Genomic DNA, 25,887 nt, shown 5'->3' with positions numbered 1-25,887 from the left:
ATGTGATACTTCATGGGTATGAGGGTGGTTCATCTTGCATACATGTGATAAAGAGTGTGGGAAAAAAAAAGCGAACTAGAACGATGAACGTTTTCCTAATTTTGGGTTCAATTTGTATATTGCTAAAATAGATTGAGGTTGCTAAGGGTTCCGGAAAATTGTAGAGTCTAAAGAAGCGCAATTGAGGTATGTTGGCTAAACTTTTTCTCTTGGAATTGAATTCCATAATGTTTCTGTAAGTTTCAAAGTGTGGGTTACGTATTAAAAGGTTATGGCTTTGAGTCGTGTTTCAATGAAAGATAGAATTGTCTAAAAGCTTTTGTACTAAATTCATGCCCATTAGTGGCTGCTTTAACTAATGATTTGATTTATAAATATATCCAGTGTAATTCGAGTTCTATATACTCATGTGTTGAAATTGTACATTGTCATTTCTAGGGGAGAGTATTGCAAGAGTAAATGGTGTATTGACTGTTTACGATTTTTCATGTGTGATTCTATTGTTGGTTGATATGCTTCATTTTTTAGGAAGAAACCATTTGTGTTTGAAGTTTCCATTTCAAATGGATTTGAAGTATATGATTTTTTAAATATACTATATGTTGATACTTGATGGTGATCTTTGACATTGAAAGAGGTGAAAGTGTGGAATATGAAATATGGCCATCGTGCCAGGAATAAAGAATCTTGTGAATGGCCTAATGAGCCAAGGAAATATTGTCGTTGTGAATGACTGAAAATACTAATGAGAATTCATAAAATGTGAAAGATGTTGAGGTGAGTACAATTGTATTTATGATATTTCTGTTTGCAAATCAAATCAAAACTATTTTTGGGAGCATCATTAGCAATACCGAGGAAGGGTGGGTCATAAGGCCCACACTTGAAACTACACGTGCTGGTGTAGGGGTGGATTGTGATATTATTCCCCTTAATTGGGATGAAACTGGAACCTTTGTGGATTGGAAAAGTCAACCCGCACGGCATATGTGGGAAGGCGGCCTAGCTGATCGGGTGGAGATCAAACGCCATATTGCGCATATGGTGGTACTACTCTTGGTAAAAACTTTCTTTCGTATCAAATGTCAAACCACATTGTTCGTGGGGAGATAGACTAGCTGATCGGGAGTGATAGGACTCCGTGCTAACAAAGACGGTGGTATATCGGTGCTAATGATTTCCCAACCAAAATTATATATGAAGTTTGTATTTTGGAAATTATTATGTTTTAACTGGACGTTTGGATATTGTTGATTGTGACTTGCTATTTTTATGTGTTGCCTTTTCTTATATCGGCATTCTATTTTGAAAAAGGATTTTTAGCTATACATACTAGTGCTATTCTACAGTACTAACGTCTCTTTTGCCGGGGGCGCTGCATCTTTAATGGATGCAGGTGGTTCTTCAGCAGGAAGCATTGATCAGTGATAGCAGTACACTCTTTCCAGCTGATTGGGTGAGCCCCACTTCATTTCGGGGTCATGTATCTTTTGCTTCTCATGTACAGTGTTTTGAGGTATAGCCGGGACCCTGTTGCCGGCATTTCCATATTACTCTTCTATTGTATTTAGAGGCTCCGTAGACAGGTTGTGGGTTATGGTTGATGTCGGGAATTGAACTAGAAATGTTGGTACTTGGAAATTATGTTTTTCATTAATTCTATAAACTTGTAATGTTTTGGAAATTATGAATGAAGCTACTAATGGAAATGAAAAGGAAGTTGTTAATAAAATCTTTTCAGTGATTGATAAATGGAGTACATCTCCTCTTTATTCATGGATGAGTTTGGGTAGAAGTAAGTCTAATAGGCTTGCTCGGCTGGGTTGCACTCCCTGAGTTTGGGGCATGACAAGAGTGATGATATTCATTGATGTACTTCACCATGGTATTTGCATTGCTATGGCTAGAGAGGTGGATATTGGGACACCATTTCACCAGGTTGTATCGATGGCATGTCGTATTGAGCACATTTGCATTGAGACCAAAGAGATGATGCAGGGTAAGGACAAGAGGTCATAAAGTTTAGGGAGTTTCAGTGGTGCCTCATCTGGAGGACGAGGTCGATTTCGGATAGGCGAGTCTAGAAGGACAACTTATCATTTACTGCTACCCAGTCGAGTAGCCTCTTTGCAGTCTTTATTTACTGCACTTCAAGCACAGAGTTCTCATCGTACTCCATCTGTTTAGGGCTCATCAGTACATGGTTCTTCTAGTGGCTATTCTGGTTCACGTGCTTTGGCCCAAGCCCCGCAGTCATTCCTAGTCAGAGGTTGCTATGAGTGTAGAGAGTTGGGGCATGTCAGGAAATATTGCCCCCATTTTTGTAGAGGTCCAATGCAGCAAGGAAGTCAAACTATGATTCCCGTGCCAGTTGCTACACCACCCTCTCAGATAGTTCGGGGTGGAGATCATCAAGGATGTGTTTGTCCTAAAGGGGGAGCTCAGTCTAGTGGAGGTCAGTCCAGATTCTATGCATTCCCGCAGAGGACTGAGATTATTGCTTCTGATACAGTGATTACAGGTATTATTTCTGTGTGCCACAAGGATACTTTAGTATTGTTTGATCCTGGTTCTACTTATTCTAATGTGTCATCATACTTTGCTTCTTGTCTGGATATGCCTCGTGTTGTCTTGATGCTCATGTGCATGTGTCTTCACCTGTTGGTGATTCCATTATGATGGATCGAGTATATCGGTCTTGTGTGATTACTATTTGTGGTTTTGAGATGAGGGCAGACTTTGTATTGTTAAATATTGTGGACTTTGTAGGATCTTGGGTATGTCTTGGTTATCTCCGTACCATGTTATTCTTGATTGTCACACTAAGACTGTGACATTTGAAATGTCGGCGTTATCGAGGTTAGAGTGGAAGGGATCTCTTGGTTCCACTCCTAGTAAAGTGATCTCATTTTTGAAGGCTCGACAGATGGTTGAGAAGGGATGTTTAGCACATTTAGCCTTTGTCAAAGATGTTAGTGTTGATACCCATATAATTGAATCAGTTCCAGTAGTGAAGGCATTTTCGGATGTGTTTCCAGTAGACCTACCGGGAATGCCACCCAATAGGGATATTGATTTTGGCATTGATTTGGTGCCGAGAACGCAGCCTATATTTATTCTTCCATATCGTATAGCTTCAGCGGAGTTGAAGGAATTGAAGGAACAGTTACATGAGTTGTTGGCTAAGGGGTTCATCAGACCTAGTGTTTTACCTTGGGATGCACCAGTGTTGTTTGTTAAGAAAAAGATTAGTCTATGAAAATGTGTATTGACTATCAGCAGTTGAAAAAGGTGACCATCAAGAACAAGTATCCATTGTCGTGCATTAATGACTTATTTGACCAGCTTAAGGGTGCCAGAGTGTTCTTGAAGATTGATATGAGATCGGAGTATCTCCAGTTGAAGATTAGGGCTTCAAACATTCCTAAGACTGATTTTCGAACTCGTTATGGGCATTATGAGTTTTTGGTGATGTTGTTTGGGTTGGCTAATGCCCTAGCAGCTTTCATGCATTTGATGAAGTGTGTTCCAGCCTTATTTGGATTCGTTTATCATTTTTTTTGATGATATATTGGTGTATTCCCGAAGTAGGGAGGAGAATGAGCAGCATTTGAGGACCATGCTTTAGACATTGAGGGAGAAGAAGTTATATGCTAAGTTATCCAAGTGTATGTTTTGGTTAGACTCGGTCGCATTTTTGGGTCATGTGGTATCTACTGATGGGATCAAGGTGGACCCGAAGAATACCGAGGCAGTTTATAGTTGGCCCAGACCTTCTACCACTATAGATATCAGGAGATTCTTGGGTTTGGCTTGTTATTACAGTCACTGCATCGAGGGATTTTCATCTATTGAAGCCTCATTAACTAATTTGACTTGGAACGGCGCTCTGTTCAAGTGGTTGGATGAATGCGAGGAGAGCATTTCTAAGCTCAAGACATCCTTGACTATAGCTTTAGTGTTGATTTTACCTACAAGATTAGGGTCATATATGGTTTATTATGATGCTTCGCGGGTTGGAATTGGGTGTTTGTTGATGCAGAACTGTAGGGTGATTGCCTACGCGTCGCGCCAATTGAAGCCCTATGAGAAGAACAACCCAATGCATGATTTGGAGTTAGGATCTATTGTACACATGCTCAAGATTTGGAGGCATTACTTATATGGCATGTATTTTGAGGTGTATATAGATCATCAGAGTCTTCAAAATCTATTCAAGCAAAAGGATTTAACTTGAGGCATCAAATGTGGTTGGAGCAATTAAAGAACTATGATATCACCATTCTTTATCATTCGAGAAAGGCCAATGTGGTGGCAGATGCCCTGAGTAGAAAAGCAGAGAGCATGGGGAGTTTGGAATTTATTCTACCAAGGGAGAGACCCTTGGCTATGGAAGTTCAGGCTTTGGCCAACAGGTTCATACTTGTGTTGTATCCCATTCATCTTTGTTTGAGTACATCAAGGCTTGTCAGTAGGATGATCCCCGCTTGCTTGTCCTTAAGGACACAGTGCTGGGAGGTGGTGCTAAGGAAGTGTCTATTGGTGATGATGGTGTATTGCAGCTTCAGGGCCGGATTTTTGTTCCTAATGTGGATGGGTTGAGAGAGTTTATTCTTGAGGAGGCTATTAGTTTGCGGAATTCTATTCATCTGGGGGTTACGAAGATGTACCATGATTTAAAGTAGCATTATTAGTGGCAGAGTATGAAGAAAGACATTGTTCGATATGTTGATCGGTGTTTGAATTGTTAGAAGGTCAAGACTGAGCATCAAAGACATAATCGATTGCTTCAGAAGATTGAGATACCAGAGTAGAAGTGGGAGTGCATCACTATGGACTTTTGGTAGGTTCGCCACAGACATTGAGGAGATTTGATGTTGTTTGGGTCATTGTGTATAGACTGACCAAGTCTGCACATTTCATTCCAGTCATGACTTCCTACACCTCAGAGAAATTGGCTAAGATCTACATCAAGGAAGTTGTCCACTTGTATGGTGTGCTTGTGTCTATCATCTAGGATTAATGCACTCAATTTACTTCGCATTTCTAGAGCTTTGCATTGTGAGTTGGGCACGCATGTTGATTTAAGTACCACATTTCACTCTCAGACGGAGGGGCAATCAGTGCGGACCATTCAGATTTTTGGAGGATATGTTGAGAGTTTGTGTCATAGATTTTAGAGGTCGGTTGTAAGGCCCCGTAAACATTTTCTAATGATTTAAGATTTTAAAGTGCGCCAACGGTATTTGGGAATAACGTATTTGAGTATTAAAGGAGACCTATGGGATAGAGCCACATCATGTTGAATTGATAATGTATTTAAGGTGTGTTGGAACGTACTAAGGGGTTTTGGAATTGGCAAGAACTTGTGTGGAACAAGTTGGACACATTAAGTGGAAAGGATGTTTCAATTGGCACAAGACCCAACTTCAAATGAATAGAACTCCCTCAATATAATGACTTAGGTGGTGATCTACCTATCAAAGTAAAGCCCTTTGCACCTAGTTTCCAACGCATCAAGCCATTTTGATATGTATACAGAATGTTATGGCCATTTTACTGGACATGTGTCATATGCGCGCCCAGATGCTCGGCCGCGCATATTTGAGAGTTTCTTCCTCAGGTGCGTGGCCAATGCGCGGCCGCGCATGTAGGAACTCATTAAATAACCCCAAGGACGAGTATAGAGAAGGACTAAGTCATTTCTTCAAGACTAGGGCTTTTGTCTCCACCACCCATCCGGCCAAGGATTCAAATACACATCTAAGGTGAGTTTTTAAGTGTGTTTTTATGATGATTTCACTTCTCAATCACTAGTTACAACAAGGTTTTGTATTGAATTCCGTAGGATTTCTTCAAAATATCAAGAACATCCCAAAGGTTGACTTTCATGATTTGGTCTACAAGAGGTAATCTTTCACCCTTAAACCTACATACATGGATTGTTAGTGAATAAATGAGCAAGGAATAAGTACTAGCACTTATGAGATGGTGATTGGAAGATATAAATACTTAAACTAGATTATTGGGTGTGGTAGAGATTTTGTAATGAGTTAATTAGTAAAATTTGATAGATGTGAGTTCATTGATGATTATAATGGTGCTAAGAAGGTAGTTAGTGGACAAAGGATGTTGTAGTATCTCTTGTTGGTGGTAAGGAGGTATTGTTGGAGGAAGAAACACCATTACTAGAGGTAGTTGAATGCTATGCACTCTAGGTATTTGATAAAATGCCAAAATGACCAAAAACCTGGAAATATTTACTAATATTGATCCAATTGAATTATGTTGATGTAGATTGAAGTTGTAAGAGTAGTTGGTGGTTTTAATATCGCTAAAGAGCTCCATCAAGGTATATTGGCTAAACATTTCTCTCTTAGAATCGAATTCCATAATGTTTCCGTAAGATCAAGTATGATTGGCTCAAGATTCCTAACTTCTATATTCCGGGTTATTCCCTATAAACTTGTTTATTTCGAATGAGCCATATATCGAAAGATAGATGTTCAAAGTATGGTTTCCGTATTAAAATATTGTGGCTTTGAGTCGTGTTTTAAATGAGAACTAGTATACCAATTGGGTGAGAAAAACTCGATATGCTTAAGACTCATAATTGCTCATATGTGTACCTAAAGACTTGATTGGAAGTGTCTTGTTGTTGACAATTTTTAAAGATGCTTTAAAATGAAATAAGCGGATTGAAAAAATAAAGTGCGGCCAACGTGCCAAGAATTTTAGTATGGTTGTGGCTAGTAGTGCAAATAATTTGAGAGGATGCGATAAAGAATATGAAATGACCCTCGACTCCATTGTTTTAAAAGTTATTTGGAAAATAGAATTTGCCTAAGAGCTTTTATACTCAATTCATGCCCATCAGTGACTGCTTTAACTAATGCTTTGCTTCATAAATATATCCAGTGTGATACGAGTTCTATATACTCGTGTGTTGAAATTGTGCATTGTCATTTCTGGGGAAGAGTATTGCAAGAGTAAATGGTGTATTGATTGTTTATAATTTTTCATGTGTGTTTCTATTGTTGGTTGGTATGCCTCATTCTTTGGGAAGAAACCATTTGTGTTTGAAGTTCCCATTTCAAATGGATTTGAAGTATATGATTTCTGAAATTTTCTATATATTGATATTTGATGGTGATATTTAAAATTGAAAGAGGTGAAATTGTGAAATATGAAATACGGCCATCTTGCTAGGAATAAAGAATCTTGTGAATGGCCTAATGAGCCAAGGAAATATTGTCGTTATGAAAGACTGGAAATACTAATGAGAATTTATACAATGTGAAAGATGTTGAGGTGAGTAAAATTTTTATTATCTTACCTCTGCGTGCAAAACAAAAATAAAATGCTTTTGGGAGCATCATTAGTAAAACCGAGGAAGGGTGGGTCATAAGGCCCACACCTGAAACTACATGTGCCGGTGTAGGGGTGAATTGTGGTTATTCCCCTTATTTGGGATGAAATTGTGATATTATTTTCCTTAATTGGGATGAACTGGTAATAATTGTGGAATGGAAAAGTCAACCCACACGGCATATGTGGGAAGACGGCCTAGCTGATCGAGTGGAGATCGGACTCCATGTTGTGCACATGGTGGTACTACGCTTGGTAACAACTTTCTTTCGCATCACCTGTCAAACCACATTGTCCGTGGGGAGATGGACTAGTCGATCGGGCGTGATCGGACTCCGTGCTAACAAAGACGGTGGAATATCGGTGCTAATGATCTCCCAACCAAAAATTATATATGAAGTTCATATTTTAAAAATTATTATGTTTTAACTGGACATTTGGATATTGTTGATTGTGACTTGCTATCTCTATGTGTTGCCTTTTCTTATATGGGCATTCTATTTTGAAAGAGGATTTTTAGCTATACATACTAGTGCTATTCGACAGTACTAATATCGCTTTTGCCGGGGTTGCTGCATCCATTAAAGATGCAGGTAGTTCTACAGCAGGCGGCATTGATCAGTGTTAGCAGTACATTCTTTTAGCTAATTTGGTGAGCCCCACTTTTTTTCGGGGTCATGTATCTTTTGTTTCTCATGTACTGTGTTTTGAGGTATAGTCGGGGCCTTGTTGCCGGCATTTTCCACATTACTCTTCTATTGTACTTAGAGGCTCCGTAGACAGGTTGTGGGTTGTGATTGATATTGGGAATTGAACTAAAAATGTTGGTATTTGGAAATCATGTTTTTTATTAATTCTATAAACTCGTAATATTTTGGAAATTATGAATGAAGCTGCTTAATGGGAATGAAATGAGAGTTGTTAATGAAATCTTTTGAAAGTTTGATTAATGGAGTACATCTCCTCTTTATTCATGGATGAGTTTGGGTAGAAGAAAATCTAACAGTCTTGCTCGGCCGGGTTCACTCGGTTGAGCGCCGGTCGCGCTTCCCGATTTTGGGACGTGACAAACTTGGTATCAGAGCCTAAGGTTTTAAAGTGTCCTAGGATGTCTCGGAGCCGTGTCTAGTAGAGTCCTTCTTATCGGTGTGTTGTCGACCACATCTATAATGAGGAGGCTACTTGGACATTTAGGAATTTCACCCTTCTTTGATACTCCAGATCGTTCGATAGAGCTAAAGATAGGAAGCTAAATTCCTCGTCATGTCTCATTTTCAATGTGAGTAAACCACGAGTTTGAGACATCGAGGAGGGAATGAAAGAACCAATTGCCGGGGAAGTGTTTAATGTCACCATGCCACCAGATTATGTGGTGAGAGCACCTAAGAAATTAAAGAGGATTATTGGCATCAATGAGCCAGAATGTTTGATATGAAAGAAGAGCCACTCGGGTTTATGTTGGGTCACTCTTTAAATATGTTACGGTTGTGGAAAGAGGGGGGCACAAGAAGAATAAATGCCCTGGGTTGGGTACACCCATCCCGGTCTGCCCGATGTGCGGGAAGGAACATTTGGCGTCGTGTGGTGAGTACGCTCAGAAGCGTGTTGGGGGTGGTAGATTTGGGCAATTCCAAAAGCCCATACAACGAGCTATTGTAGAGATTGTTAATCCTGTCACGGGTCCTGGAGGAAGAATAAGGGGAATGCTTATGATGTATGCAAAAAGGGTAAATATCAGGTAAGTGGGGTGAGTCAGTTTAGCGAACCCCATCCTCGTTGTGTGAAGTGTATGAGATGTCATTTGGGGATATGGCACTATGGTACTAATGTATGTTTTGGATCTGGAGTAGAGGGGCTTCAATTAAGGTACTGCCCTGTCAATCTAAAGTCATCAAGTAAGTCACTCCTTAGTACATCATTATGAACATCGCATTATTTTTTCTTGTTGTATATGTGCATCCATATTGAAGAGCCTTATAAATATGGTCGTAACCAAAATGTTGAATCACAAATTATTGCATGTACCTACTCTTTGAACGAGACGCAGTATTCATGAAGCCACTCTATCACAAATTCTCTTATTTACGACCTCTTGAGGAATTGAGCTCTATAAGTATGTCCTTGAATTGAGTTATAACTCTAGGAATAATACTTCCCACTTGATTTCCTAAATTCTGAACAAGAGACCATACCTGATGAATTTTGTTCAGAACCTTTTGATTCAAATGGATAACATCCGCTCACTTGTGTTTATGCATGCACAGTATAAAGTTTACTTGTGTGGTATCAAATCCAATTTATAGCAGCCTAGTGTTGAGATCCTTCTTGAGCCACTCTTCCATGTATGTGGCTCCTATGATTGGAACAGTCACTTTACTCATTTATGAATAGTATCATGAATCTTTTTCACTGTCTAGTAACATGAGAGTATATCTCAGCACCATCATATGTGTACCTGTCAATTGAAAGGGGTCACTTGTCCGCATAAAGTTTCTGGAAATTTGAGATTTTCACTAATTCGTCATAGGAAGATCTTATGGTTCGCCCATCTTAGTATGACTTTCATGTCAACTTAGATCATGCCTTAGCGAGTAACTCACATTGTTCCTAGCATTGTAGTTGCCCATGAAGTGGCCTAGTATTGCATCTTGAGAGTTGTTATGGCAAAAACATGTCTAGCTCACAGCAAAGTATTCATTCTCTCTAACCAACACATGATTTCATCCAAACATTAAGATGTCCTATCTACATGATTTCACTCGTGTGTGGTTGAAAGTTCAACAACCTTATGATGAGCATATTGAATTGAAAGACAAGTTTGTTGTATCTCTAGTCCTCTCATATAGGATCAACTATTGTAAAGGGTTAAGACGTCAGAATGATAATAATATAACAAGTGTTCAACTTCTTTTTCATCCTTGTAGGCTTGTGGCATAGATTCCTTGTGCTAGTTACTGTTAAGAGCATAATGCAATTTCATGTATTTTGAAACCCATATCACATTCGGGGTGCCAAAATATTCTCATTTTGAGTTGAACTGATTTTCCCTACATTCCAAGAGGCGACTGGTGTCACGTACTTGGCTATTTCTCTTTGAGGCCTACTATTGCCAAACAAGGCACATATGGAATGAAACAATTGTTGTTGTCCTTTTCATGACTCAAAGTCTTCCAAGAATAACTGACGCTAATGTCTTTATCCTCCCGACCATGCCTTTCATATGTCACATGTCTAAATGACTCATTTCTTTTAAATCTCATAATCACGAACATGGTCCCTACATTATCAATGCCTACTATGCAACTCTATGCCTCATTTGTCGAATCAATGATGTCATCAAAATGATTAACCATGTCAGCACTATTGGTAGTAACCTTCATGTCTCTTAAGATATAACCTCCTGAAATGCCCTACTCAGCACATTGATGGATTCTTGAAAACTTTCAGCCCAATCTCGGACCTCGTTGTTCCTATTTATAGTAACCTATGGGGGTTGAAGGTTCAAACATGTCAAAGAAGAAGCGCCATCCAATGAACAAACATATTGGATAGGAAGTTTTATGGTAATATTAAAGCTAGCACGTCTTAGAGTAATTGTTGGAGGTCGCCAAAGGGTTTAGTTTGGGTGTTCAACGTAGTGATTTAGAGTTGAAGAAAGTGAACGGGTTATTCTCAAGATTTTCTCTAGGAATATATTGGGTGAATTGTTAAGGAAGGTAAAGTATGTGTAGTCACATTAGGCCTTATGGAATATTGAAGGAAATAGGTCAAACTAAGAGTATGATGATTTCCCATTGTTGTCCTCCATGCATCCGATGCATCATGTATCTAGGTTCCAGAAGGTTGTTGGAAATCCTTTGCCTATCGTTCCGGTGGAAACTATTGAAGGTGAAGTTAATGGGTAATTTGCTTATAAGAGGTACCTAGTTGTCATCCCTGTTAGATAAGTCCGGAAATTGAGATCTGCCTCTGTCAAAGTAAAGGAAGTATTCTCACATGCTTGTATAACCAAATGGTTGTGATTCAAAAGGGTACTTGTTATATGTTATGATTTAAATATGTGCAACTCATGTCTAGATACCACTTCTGTTAATGTAATGCCCTTAATGTTGAGATCAGTGTTGTTGAAATATGTTGTGATGCTTTGTTGAGTTATGGATATGTTGTTAGGGTGGTTTTGGTGATTCTCTGGCAGGTGGTTAGGCCTAATTACAGGGGAGACTCTGCCGAAATTTCTGAAAAGTTTTAGAGTTAGTCAAATTTGGGGGATTGAAATTTTTGAAAGAAGAGTCGAGTTATGTAAGTGCTTGGGGCCGGACATTACTCCTCATTCAAGAACGAATAATCTTAAGTCGGGGAGAATGTAAGGCCCCGTAAAAAATTTCTAATGATTTAACATTTTAAAGTGCGCCAATAGTATTTGGGAATAACGTATTTAAGTATTAAAGGAGACCTATGGGATAGATCCAGATCATGTTGAATTGATAATGTATGTTTAAGGTATGTTGGAACATACTAAGGGGTTTCGGAATTGGCAAGAACTTGTGTGGAACAAGTTGGACATATTAAGAGGAAAGGATGTTTCATTTGGCGCAAGACCCAATTTCAAATGCATAGAACTCCCTCAATATAATGACTTAGGTGGTGATCTACCTATCAAATTCAATCGCATTGAACCTAGTTTCCAACGCAAGAAACCGTTTGTCATTTGGATATGTATACAGAAAGTTATGGCCATTTTAATGGACCTGTGTCATATGCGCGCCTAGATGCGCGGCCGTGCATATTTGAGAGTTTCTGCCTCAGGTGCATGCCCAATGCGCGGCCGCGCACGTAGGAACTCATTATATAACCTCGAGGACGGGTATAGAGAGAGAGGCTAAGTCATTTCTTCAAGACTAAGGCTTTTGTCTCCACCACCCATCCGGCCAAGGCTTCAAATACACATCTAAGGTGAGTTTTTATGTGTGTTTTTATGATGATTTCACTTCTTAATCACTAGTTACAACAAGGTTTTGTATTGGATTCCATAGGATTTCTTCAAAATCTCAAGAACACCCCAAAAGTTGACTTTCAAGATTTGGTCTACAAAAGGTAATCTATCACCCTTAAAGCTACATGCATGGATTGCGAGTGAATAAATGAGCAAGGAATAAGTACTAGCACTTATGAGATGGTGATTGGAAGCCATAAATACTTAAACTAGATTATTGGGTGTGGTAGAGATTTTGTAATGAGTTAATTAGTAAAATTTGGTAGACGTGAGTTCATTGATGATTATAATGGTACTAAGAAGGAAGTTAGTGGACAAAGGATGTTGTAGTATCTCTTGTTGGTGGTAAGGAGGTATTGTTAGAGGAAGAAACACCATTACTAGAGGTAGTTGAATGCTATGCACTCTAGGTGTTTGATAAAATGCCAAAATGACCAAAAACCTAGAAATATTTACTAATATTGGTCCAATTGAATTATGTTGATGTAGATTAAAGTTGTAAGAGTAGTTGTTGGTTTTAATATCGCTAAAGAGCTTCATCAAGGTATGTTGGCTAAACTTTCTCTCTTACAATCGAATTCCATAATGTTTCCTTAAGATCAAGTATGATTGGCTCAAGATTCCCAACTTCTATATTCTGGGTTATTCCCTATAAGATTGTTTATTCCAAATGAGCCTTATATCGAAAGATAGATGTTCAAAGTATGGTTGGCATATTAAAATATTGTGTCTTTGAGTCGTGTTTTAAATAAGAACTAGTATACCAATTGGGTGAGAAAAACTCGATATGTTTAAGACTCATAATTGGTCATATGTATACCTAAAGACTTAATTGGAAGCTTCTTGTTGTTGATAATCTTTAAAGATGCTTGAAAATGAAATAAGCGGATTGAAGAAATAGAGTGTGGCCAACGTGCCAAGAATTTAAGTTATGATTGTGGCTAGTAGTGCAAATGATTTGAGAGGATGCGATAAAGAATATGAAATGAGCCTCGACTCCATTATTTTAAAAGTTATATGGAAAATAGAATTTGCCTAAGAGCTTTTATACTCAATTCATGCCCATCAGTGGCTGCTTTAACTAATGCTTTGCTTTATAAATATATCCAGTGTGATTCGAGTTCTATATACTCGTGTGTTGAAATTGTACATTGTCATTTATGGGGAAGAGTATTGAAAGAGTAAATAGTGTATTGATTGTTTATGATTTTTCATGTGTGTTTCTATTGTTGGTTGGTATGCCTCATTCTTTGGGAAGAAATCATTTTTGTTTGAACTTCCCATTACAAATGGATTTGAAGTATATAATTTCTGAAATTTTCTATATGTTGATATTTGATGGTGATATTTGAAATTGAAACAGATGAAAGTGTGGCATATGAAATACGGCCATCGTGCCAGGAATAAAGAATCTTGTGAATGGCCAACTGAGCCAGGAAAATATTGTCGTTATGAATTACAGGAAATACTAATGAAAATTTATACAATGTGAAAGATGTTGAGGTGAGTACAATTGTAATTATCTTACCTCTATGTGAAAATCAAAAATAAAATATTTTTTGGAGCATCATTAGTAAAACCGAGGAAGGGTGGGTCATAAGGCCTATACCTGAAACTACACGTGCCGGTGTAGGGGTGGATTGTGGTTATCCCCCTTATTTGGGATGAAATTTTGATATTAGTCCCCTTAATTGGGATGAACTGGTAATAATTAGGGAATGGAAAAGTCAACCCACACGGCATATGTGGGAAGACGGCCTAGTTGATCGGGTGGAGATCGGACTCCATGTTGCGCACCTGGTGGTACTACTCTTGGTAACAAGTTTCTTTCGCATCACCTATCAAACCACATAGTCCGCGGGGAGATGGCCTAGCCGATCGGGCATGATCAGACTCCGTGCTAACAAAAACGGTGGAATATCAGTGCTAATGATCTCCCAACCAAAATTTGTATATAAAGTTCATATTTTGAAAATTCTTATGTTTTAACTGGACATTTGGATATTGTTGATTGTGACTTGCTATCTCTATGTGTTACCTTTTCTTATATGGGCATTCTATTTTGAAAGAGGACTTTTATCTATACATACTAGTGTTATTCGACATTACTAACGTCCCTTTTGCCCGGGGAGCTGCATCTTTAATGGATGCAGGTGGTTCTACAGCAGGCGGCATTGATCCGTGATAGCAGTACATTCTTTTCAGCTGATTTGGTGAGCCCCACTTCATTTCGGGGTCATGTATCTTTTGTTTCTCATGTACTGTGTTTTGAGGTATAGCTGGAGCTTTGTTGCCGGCATTTCCATATTACTTTTCTATTATACTTAGAGGCTCCGTAGACAGGTTGTGAGTTGTGGTTGATGTTGGGAATTGAACTAGAAATGTTAGTATTTGGAAATCATGTTTTTCATTAATTCTATAAACTCGTAATATTTTAGAAATTATGAATAAAGCTACTAATGGGAATGAAATGAGAGTTATTAATGAAATCTTTTGAAAGTTTGATTAATGGAGTACATCTCCTCTTTATTCGTGGAGGAGTTTGGGTAGAAGAAAATCTAACAGGCTTTCTCAGCCGGGTTCACTCGGTTGAGCGCCGGTCGCGCTCCCCGAGTTTGGGGCGTGACATCGGCGGGATCAATTTCTTCCATTAGCGCAAATTGCATATAACATGAGCTATTAGTTGAGCATTCAGATGGATCTGTATGAGTCCTTATATGGGAGGCAATGTCATTCTATGGTTGGATGGTTTGAGCCAGGTGAGGCTAGATTGTTGGTCATAGATTTGGTTCGAGATGCTTTGGAGATGCTGAAATTGATGCAGGAGTGGCTTCGTATAATATAGTCCAAGCAAAAGAGTTATGGTGATAGAAGGTTTGTGATGTAGCTTTCATGGAGGGTGAGAAGGTTCTTCTTTGAGTTTCACCTATGAAGGGCATGATGTGGTTTGGGAAGAAGGGCAAGTTAAGCCCTCGATATATTGGCCCTTTCGAGGTGTTGGAGAGAGTTGGTGAGGTGGCCTACAAACTTGTGTTGCCACCTAGCTTATCGGGATTTATCCAGTATTTCATGTTTTCATACTTTAGAAGTACTATGAGGATCCGTCCCATTCGTTGGATTTCAGTTTAGTGCAGTTGGATGAGAATCTAGCCTATGAGGAGGAACTAGTTTCCACTTTGGATAGGCATGTTCGGAAGCTGAGGTCTAAGAATATTGCATAAGTAAAGGTTCACTGGAGAGGTCAGCCAGTCAAGGAGGTGAATTGGAAGGCCGATCATGATATGCAGAGCAGATATCCTCATCTTTTTTATATCCCAGGTATGATTCTAAACTCGTTCGAGGACGAACGTTTGTTTAAGAGAGGGAGAATTATCGACCCGATTGGTCGTTTTGTGTATTTGAGCCCCCATTCCCCTATTTGATGCTTCTCGTGTGCTTCTTTGTTGTTTTATGACTTGCGGGGATGGTTGGTTTTATTTCGGAGAAGTTTTGGTGTAAATTGGACTACTTATATCCAAGGTTGGAAGATTAAGTTATAAACGTTTACCGAGGTTTAACTTTTGTGTAAACAACTTTGGGATTGTGCTTTGATAGTTCCAATAGGTTCGGATAGTGATTTTGGAATTAGGCATATGTCTGGATTTGGATTTGGAGGTTTCTAGGTTGATTTGGCTCTATTTGACGAAAGTTGAAAATTTGAAGGTTTGGAAGGTTCATAGGTTTGACTGGGAGTAGACTTTGATGTTATCGGGTTTGGATTATTTTTACGGGAGTTGGAATAGGTTCGTTACGTTATTTTGGACTTGTTTGCAAAATTTGGGATTATTCTGAGTTGGTTAGGCATGGTTCGCCATGAGTTTTGAACGTTGGAAGTTGATTAGCTCAGTAAACTTGAATTGGGGTGTGATTTATAGTTTTGATGTTAATTTGTGTGATTTGGCACCTCGAGTTGGTCTGTGTTATGTTTTGGGACTTGTTGGTTTGTTTGTTCGGGGTCTCGAGGGGGTCGGGAGTGTTTCGAATGGATTTTAGATCATTTTGAGCTTCTTGAACTGCTGAAGATTGCTACTGTCTGGTGTGCTTCGCGATCGTGGAGCAGGTCTCGCGATCGGGAATGATTATTTTGGGGTTGCAATGTTTTGTTCTTCGCGTTCGTGGAAAGGGCATCGCATTCGCGAAGAGGGCATTGCGTTCGTGATGTATTGGAACAGTTAGTCTTCGCGTTCATAGACGAAGGGCTCGCATTCACGTAGAGGAGAGCTTGGTTGGGAGCTGTTAGGGCTAAGCCTTCACATTCGCAATGGGTTAATCGCGTTCACGTAGGCCAGTAGATTTTGAGCATCATTGGGTGGAATAAAAAGCTGTCTAATTTCGGGACTTAGACCCATTATTTCATATTTTCAGCCCTAAACATGGAGAGAGGCAAATTTTGAAGGGTATTTTCACACAAGGCAAGAGGGTAAGTAATTTCTACTTGATTTTAACATTATATCTTGATTACCCATGGATTATTACAAATAGATTATGGGGTTTTAAGGAGAAATTTTAGGATTTTGACTATGGTTTTGGAGAGTGAAAAAAGGAGATTGTTATCTCGATTCAGAGTCAAATTTGGATGAAACTTGTATATTTGGACTCGTATTCAAACGGGTAATCGGGATTTGTGACTTTTGTTGGGATTCAGCAGGCAAGCCCGGGTGGACTTTTTGGTTGACATTATGATATTTGATAAAGATTGGAACTTTATTACTTGGAATCAATTTTTATAGCCATGTTTGATGTTGTTGAGTTGTTTTTGGACTAGATTCGATCTATTTGGAAGTCAATTCGTGCGGGAAGGGCTTTTTGTAGTATTCATTCTCGCACTTTGAGGTAGGTATCTTGACTAGGCTTGGCTTGAGAGTATTTTCCCTGTAGGTTTCGATGCTTGCTATGTGTTGGGGGTGATGCACGTATGTGGTGGCGAGCGTATTTGCGTACACTATGGTTATTCATGACCTAGGTAGACCTTAGGCTATTATGTGCTTTGATTTTCTATCATGCCTTCGTGTTACCGTGTTTTCTTTACTTGTACGACTACTTGGACTATTGTTCATGCTAGAAATCATGTCTAGGCTATGTGCTTATCTATTTTAGAAATGATAGTACCATGTTGCTATGTTGAGTTGTTTGCCTTGATTGTAGTCATACTTTCTTCAGTCATGATATTATATCTGCATGTTATATCATCATTTTTTGTACTTCTTACATGTTATATCATGTGGCGCTTGCATAATTTGTGTGGTTTATTGATTTTTGATGCTTTGATATATTGGTATATTATATTTGAGCAGATTAATGACTGAACTGGGCCATAGAGTCGTAATGATATTGATATTGAGGTGATGCGTATGCTAGGCCCCCCATTAGGCTGAGTGATGCTGATATTCAGGTGACGCGTGGGTCATTTGGGCTGCGTTATGATGCTCGTTGACTTTTGATCCAATTGGCTCTTCGGCTAAGATCCGACCCTCCGGAGTCAGGTGATAACCCATGGTCTTTGGGCCATGTGAGTGCAGGCACTTGGTACGTGATGATAGATGAGCTTTATGCCATGCATTCGTACAATGTGAGAGTGTGCTTATTTGATGATTTCACTGTGAATTCGTTGATTTTGGCATTGTTACTTGTCATATAGGCAAAGAGATATATCTTTCTCATGCTAATTGAAATTCTATATCTTGAAATTGATGACCTAACTGATTTGATTGGAAAGCATGCCTATTTCCTATTAATGTGAATAAGTCGAACTTGTTATTCTTGAGCTATTTTCCTTTATTATTACTATGTTGTTTTTGTCATTGTTGACTGTTGAAAAGTTGTAATCATACTACACTCTGCACTTTATATGCAGATCCAGGTGTTGCCGATAGAGCTGATTGTTAGAGAGTTGCACCGGTTCCGTTGGCTATTTCAAGGTTGCACTGTTGTTTACGTCTGCATGCCTTGGAGTTACATCCTTTACCTTTGTTATTATTGTTTATATACTTCAGACAGTATTGTATCGATTATTTATTTCATAGATCACATGTACTCGTTGACACCAGGTTCTTGGATGGTATTTCAGTTGTATCACTATATTGCTTCAGTTATATATCTTATACCGCTATTGTGGCTATTTCTTATTATTGCTAGAGTTTATTTCTGTAAATTTGATGTTGTCTTGCCTAGTAAGCAGTGTTAGGCGCAGTCACCGCTTTGGTGGGATTTGGGATCGCGACAGTCGTACCTGCGGAAGTTTGGTGTCACGACCCGAAATCCCACCAAAGTTCATGATGGTCCCTAACTAGCTCGCTAGGTAAGCCAACACTATAACAATCATAACTCTAAAGAAGATTAATCAAATCTTAATAAAATTCTCAATATGATAAGAAACATGAATAATCTCAACAGATATCATAGATAAAACCACCTGAGGTGGGGCCTAAACATAGCACAACTGCCTATACAGCCCAATACCCGGTTGTCACAATCATCATAAGAAACTAACAAGTGTATGTAGAATCAAAAGAGTACACTATTTGTTTGAAAGAGATAGATAGATGTCACGACCCAAAACTACCACCGGTCGTGATGGTGCCTAATCACTTGCTAGAAAGACAATCATAAATAGTAACAAAACATGATAACAAGTTACAGAATTGATAAGACGAATACTTGTTCTTGTGTTATGCCGTGATTGGGACGTGTGCACTCTGTGACACATATGTGATTATTTGTATGACTACTTGAACTTGATTTTTACAATTGATTTAGTCATAGTCATGATTCTTATGTTAAACACTCATCTGTATTTGTTTATTGTCTTGTCCTTGTGCACCTTGTTGACAAGTTATGAGCATATGTCTTTGATGGTAATTTTGCATATTGCATTGTTTTGATTATGACAGATGTGGACATATTGGGTGGATTGATTGAGTGTTGGCACGAGGTCTTTACCGTGTGATTGTGATGATATTATGGCACAGGGTCTTTGACATGCAGTTGTGATGATATTGTGGCATGAGGTCTTTGCCGTGCGATTGTGATTATTATTGCGCATTGGGCAAATTAAGGGTAGCATGTTTCAGTTTTGCCCATGTGGCTAAATAAGGGTGGTGATATGTGAATATGTGAAATAAGGGTGTAATTTATTGATATTTTGCATGTGACGAAATAAGGGTGGCATTGTTGATGATGTTATGTGATGGTTTGGGGGTAATTTTGTTGATTATGTTTATATGGTGGTACAAGTATGACATTCTTGAATGTGAATGTGACTTCATTATGTTTGTCATGCATTTTTACATTGTTTTTGTATTGCATATAACATGATAATCTATGCCTATGTTAATATTTGATGATTTGGTTGTCAAGATGGATTTACCTATGTGGAGTTGATATTTCATATTTGTTGAGTTGTTGGTAGCATATCGGATTGATATGATAAGGAAGTTGTCATCATGCATTGATATATTTGATTCTTGAAAGGTTCTCTTGAACGTGTTATTTGGCAATTGATACAGAATCAGAACATGTTGGGCACAAGTTTATAGCTATGTATGAGTATACATGATATTGAGCTGCACAAGTTTTGCAAAGTGAGTATCTTTTAACTTTAAAATCTCGTCACTCCTTCTCTAAGGCTAGTCAAAATACTTACTGAGTACATAGGGTCGGTTGTTCTCATATTATGCTTCTGTACCTTGCGTGCAGATTCTGGAGCGGAGTAGCTGTGGAAGACAAAGTCTTGCATTGGAATGTACCAGCGTACCAGATTTATGCAACTTTTGGTTCATGGTAATCTAGGATTTCCTTTCTGTTTATGTAAACTTCAAATAGATCTTGTAAACATTCTTCATAACCACTTTGTAAATCTTATCTTAGTGGATCATGACTTGTACTACCAGTCCTTGGGATACCTGTATTGACTTCTCTTGCAAAGTAATAGTGTGTAATTGGGATTTCAAGACAAGTTCAGCATTATTCACATGTGAATCCTCCCCTAACACCAACAATATTGTAAATACTATTTAACATACTACTAATGTATACTATATAGTATACCAATATATCAATGGTGTATTGTGAATATCATTTAATGTACCAGTAATTATAGTATTTCATTATTTGTTAATTTGGACTTTTTTCTCTATATATTTTATAATTACAACAATAACAACAAACCTAGTGTAATCCCACAGGTAGGGTCTTAGGAGGGTAATGTGTATGCAGTCCTTAACCCTACTTGTGAAGTTAGAGAGGACGTTTTCGATAGAGTCTCGGCTCAAGGAATAGTTAAAATTAAGTAACAAACGGTAGCAACAACAATGTAATAGGAGCAAATGGCATAACATGTAATAATAAAGAACCAGGAATAAGAAAATACAAAAATAGTACTAGTACTACTGGTAAGACTAAGAGACTATAATGATTACCTGTCAACCTTCCACCCTAATTCTCGACCTCCACCCTTTCCTATCGAGGGTCCTGTTCTGGGTAAGCTAGAGCAATGACATATCCTGCCTAATCACCTCACCACAATAATATTTTGGCCTATCTCTACCCTTCCTAAGACCCGCCATTGTTAGCCTCTCACATTTTCTGACCGGAGCATCTATGTCTCTCCTTTGCACGTGCCCGAACTATCTTAGCCTCAATTCCTGCAATTTGTCCTCCACCGAGGCCGCTCCCACCTTGTCCCTAATAACTTTGTTCCTAATCTTGTCTTTCCTGGTATGCCCAAACATCTATCTCAACATCCTCATTTCAGCTACCTTCACCTTCTTGACATGGGACTTCTTGACGGGCCAACACTCCGCCACATACAACATAGTTAGTCTAACTACCACTCTATAGAACTTGCCCTTAAGTCCAGGTGACACATTCTTATCACACAGAACCCCATAAGCGAGCCTCCATTTCATTCACCTTGCTCTAATTCTATGAGTAACATCCTCATGAGACTCCTCGTTGCCTTAGATTACAGACCCAAGATACTTGAAACTATCCCTTTTGGGGATGACTTGTGTATCAATCTTCACTTCCACTTCTGCTTCAAGCATCCCATCATTGAGCTTGCACTCCAAGTACTCTATTTTTGACATGCTCAACTTGAAACCTTTAGACTCCAACGTCTGTCTCCAAACATCAAACATAGCGTTAACCCCGCTTTGCGTTTGGTCAATCAGTACTATGTCATCAACAAATATCATACACCAAGGCACCTCCCTTATATGTTTCGTGTCAGCACATCCAATGCCAGGGAAAATAAAAATGGGCTAAGAGACGATCCCTAATGTAACCCCATCTTTACTAGGAAATATTCCGAGTCACCACCCGCAGTCCTCACCCGAGTCATAGCTCGCTCGTACTTGTCCTTAATCATCCTCATGTACACTACCAAAACACTTCTAAACTCTAAAATCTCCATAGAACCTCCCTTAGGACTTTGTCGTAGGATTGTTCTAGGTTAATGAACACCATATACAAGTCTCTTTTCCTTAATTGATACTGCTCTACCAATCTCCGCATAAGGTGAATAGCTTCGGTAGTTGACCTCCCTAGCATAAATCCGAACTGATTCTCAGAAATAGACATACTTCTCCTCACCCTTCTCTCCACCACCCTCTCCCAAACATTCATAGTGTGACTCAGCAGCTTGATACCCTTATAGTTACTGTAATTCTGGATATCATCTTTGTTTTTATGCAATAGAATCATGAAACTCCACTGCCAATCTTCGGGCATCTTTTTTGTCCTGAAAATGATATTAAACAAACCAGTAAGCCACTCCAAGCCTGCTCGACCCGTGCCTTTCTAAAATTCAATCGGCATCTCATCAGGTTTAGTCGCGTTACCCCTGCTCATCTTCCACATTGACCCCTCAACCTTAATACACCTACAAAACCCAAAATCACTCTGACTCTCTAAGTTCTCCAACTCACCGAGCACGATGTTCATGTCCCCTTCCTCGTTCAAGAGTTTATGAAAGATCGTTTGTCATATATGCCTAATACATGCCTCTTCTACCAATATCTTGCCATCCTCATCTTTGATGCACCTCACTTGGTCCAGGTACAGAGCCTTCCTCTCTCTAATCTTGGCTAACTTGTATAGCTTCCTGTCCCCACCTTTTCCCCCAAGATCCTCATAAAATCATTCAAATGTTATAGTCTTAGTTGTTGTGACCTCTAACTTTGCCTCTCTCCTAGACTTCTTATAACACTCCCTAAATGTCCTCTTCTCCTCCTCGTCGATGGTTTCTACTAGCTTCATATATGTCATTTCTTGGCTTCCACTTTTCCTTGGACTTCCCCATTCCACCACCAATCCCCTTCGTGGCCTCCCGAGTATCCCTTTGTGACCCCTAACACCACTCTAGTAGTTTCCCTAATGCAGTTCACAGTTGTGGTCCACATACTACTCACGTCCCCATTACTCCTCTAGGCCCCTATAACCAATGGCTCCCCCCCCAACTCCTAAGCTTTGTCCTTAGTCAAGGTTCCCCATTTGATCTTGGGTTGACCATACACCGCTCTCTTTTTCATTGCTCCATTGATCTCCAAGTCCATTACTAAGAGCCTATGTTATGCTGATTGACACTCACTTGGGATAACCTTGTAATCAATACAAAGACCTCTATCACACCTCCTGAAGAGAAGATAATCAATCTGAGTCTTGTCCATCTTACTCCGAGAAGTGACCAAGTGGTCCTCCCTCTTCTGAAAACATGTGTTAGCTACCACCAAGTCAAAAGTTCCGGCAAAATTTAACAGTGAGGTTCCTCCCTCGTTCCTATCTCCAAAACCAAACCTGCCATGCACCCCATCATAACCCCTAGCATTCTCCCCAACATGGCCATTAACATCACCTCATATGAAAAACTTCTCGATATGTGTAATACCACACACAACCTCATCCAATTCTTTCAAGAAGCTCATTTTGACCTCCTCGTCCAGGATCACTTGAGGCGCGTGAGCAGAAATCACGTTTAAAGTGAACCCACCAACTACTAGCATAATACTCATCAACCTATCATTCACCCTCCTAACATACACCACTAGCTCCCTAAGATCCCTATCAACTAAAATACCTACCATGTTCTTGTCCTTAGCACCACCTGAATACCACAGTTTGAACCCGTTAACATCCTGGACCTTCGTACCTACCCATCTAGTCTACTGGACACACACTATATTAATCTCTCTCTTTTGAAGAATCTTTCCTAACTCTATAGACTTACCCATCAATGTCCCTATGTTCCAGGACCCCATCTCCAGCCTAGCTTATCTCCTACCCTTACCCTGCCCCCCGTCCCACCTGAGGATTTGACCTTACTCTACCATCGCTCAATGTAGCCATTACACAAGCAAAGAACTATGCTAAAGAGTATAAACTAAACTACACCTACTATAAATGCAAACAAGGAATCAGAGTTTATGTATAGACTAAAAACTTTTAAACACGCAAGAGATACAAATGACTCATCTAATGATAGATAAAATGTAAGAAAGTAAAAGTAAATACAATAGTCAAGGATAAAAGGCAGCCAAACAAATACTAACAAGTGAATAAACAAATTTCAAAGCCAGAACAATAGAACCTGGAGTGAAACCGGGGTGTCAAGGAAGATGTTGCCACTCTTTAGGGAGCGAATATGGGGATGGATGGGTCTCGAATCTAGTCGAGGACGCCTAGACAATGCAACAGGACCAACAAAAACAAAATTCTAGAAGTTCCCATGCACCACGTGCCACCTCTTTCTGCCCGCGTGTGAGCTTCATGCGCCTCTCATGGGTCGCCGGAAAAGGACCTTTGTATAGATCCTCTGATGTTGCTACTAGGGCTAGAACTCTTATGAACAATGCAAAAGAAAAGGGGTGGGAGAGAAAATAAAGGGTGCCGCCCTCTTTTGCCACTGCTACTAGGGCAACGAGACACGGCAAAGAAAAAGGAGATGGGGGTAGAAGAGAAGAGGGATAAGAGAGGAGGAAGAAAGGGAAAGTAGAAGAAGGGAAGAGATAGCGAGACAGGAAGTAGGGGGAGAATAGATCAGAAGAGACGAAGAAGAACACATGAGAGAGAAGAGGGGAGGAAAGAAGAAAAACAAGGGGGGGCTTACATGTTCTCTGCTATGGTGGGTCGCCGGTTGGGAGTCGGCGGTAGTAGCGAAAGGGGGTGGGGGTTGCGTATCAGAGAGAGAGACGTTAGAGAGGTAGAGAGATGTTAGAGAGAGAGAGAGAGAGAGAGAGAGAGACGTTACTAACCATTTTCATGCTTTCTTCTAAGTATTGTATAATTATTTTATATGTTATTTGTTAAATATGCACAATATTTACCAAATCCAAAGGTATACTAAAATATTTTATTATTAGACAATTTTAGACAAAGGTATTCATATATATACTTTTAGACAATTTTAGAAAAATTATGTAGATTTAACTAAATAAAACTTTGATGTGATATTTTTAATTATTTTTGTATACAAATAAATGACTATCAAATAGAATATTGAAATGGATACTTGGAAAAACATTCACTAGCTAATTTTCAAGTAATAATAGGAATGGAAAATATTATATTCACATTAGAAATTATGTTCACGTTTGAAAGAAAAAGGTTAATGTTGTTGACAAATTCAGGACGGAATAAGAGGTTTAAAACTATAGTTGTTTAGTCACAAACCGAGCTTGTCACTCGTCGGGATTGTTAAACTATTTTGAAAGACTTATTATGAGTATTGTTGATGTTGTTTGGGCTATTGTTAGTTGTTGTAACTTGTGGAAAGTCATATAAATAGGGGAGGTGTTGTCCGTTTGATCGTAGAATAAAGTGTGTCGTTCAAATGTGATAAGTTATGGAATTATTATTGTGACGAAAGTATTGTTCATTGCTTGTAGACACAGGAGTTGCAGGTTAAGTTAGCTTTAGGATTGGACGGGATATTTTGAGGTATGTAAGGTCTTACTTTCTTTTCATTGGCATGATTCTGTAAGTTATGTTGTCCTTATAAGGAATAGGGTACTAGGCTTGGTATACGTACTATACCGACGATTAAGGTTCGTTCATGAGTATAGTCACATGAATGTTGAAATGGATTGTGTTGGTCACAGTTTCATGTATTCTTAAGGAGTAAATGGAGTCTTCCAAAAGGTCCATGTCTTTTATATGTAACAAGATGTCTAGATGTTAATTAAACATTACATATGAATGGTCTAATGAATCAGAAGTAATATAGTGTCTGTATAATGAGGGATAGTTATATACGAATTGGTCAACAAGGTAGCATAATGTATAGTTTGCAGCATGATAAGAATGTTTCGACCTAAAGAATGGCACAACTTCCAATACTTACATGTTTGTGTTCACGAAACTGATAAAGACCCACGAAGACAAATACGTTTCTCTCAAGTTAAATAAGGTTGATTATATATGAGGGTAATGTTAAGAGACGATATACATTACCTATGGAGTCATAAATTATAGAACATGATAAGTTTAGCAAT

The sequence above is a fragment of the Nicotiana tabacum genome, chromosome 4 (assembly GCF_000715075.1).
Source record: "Nicotiana tabacum cultivar K326 chromosome 4, ASM71507v2, whole genome shotgun sequence".
In the NCBI taxonomy this organism is placed as follows: Eukaryota; Viridiplantae; Streptophyta; class Magnoliopsida; order Solanales; family Solanaceae; genus Nicotiana; species Nicotiana tabacum.
This window is presented reverse-complemented; position numbering follows the sequence as displayed.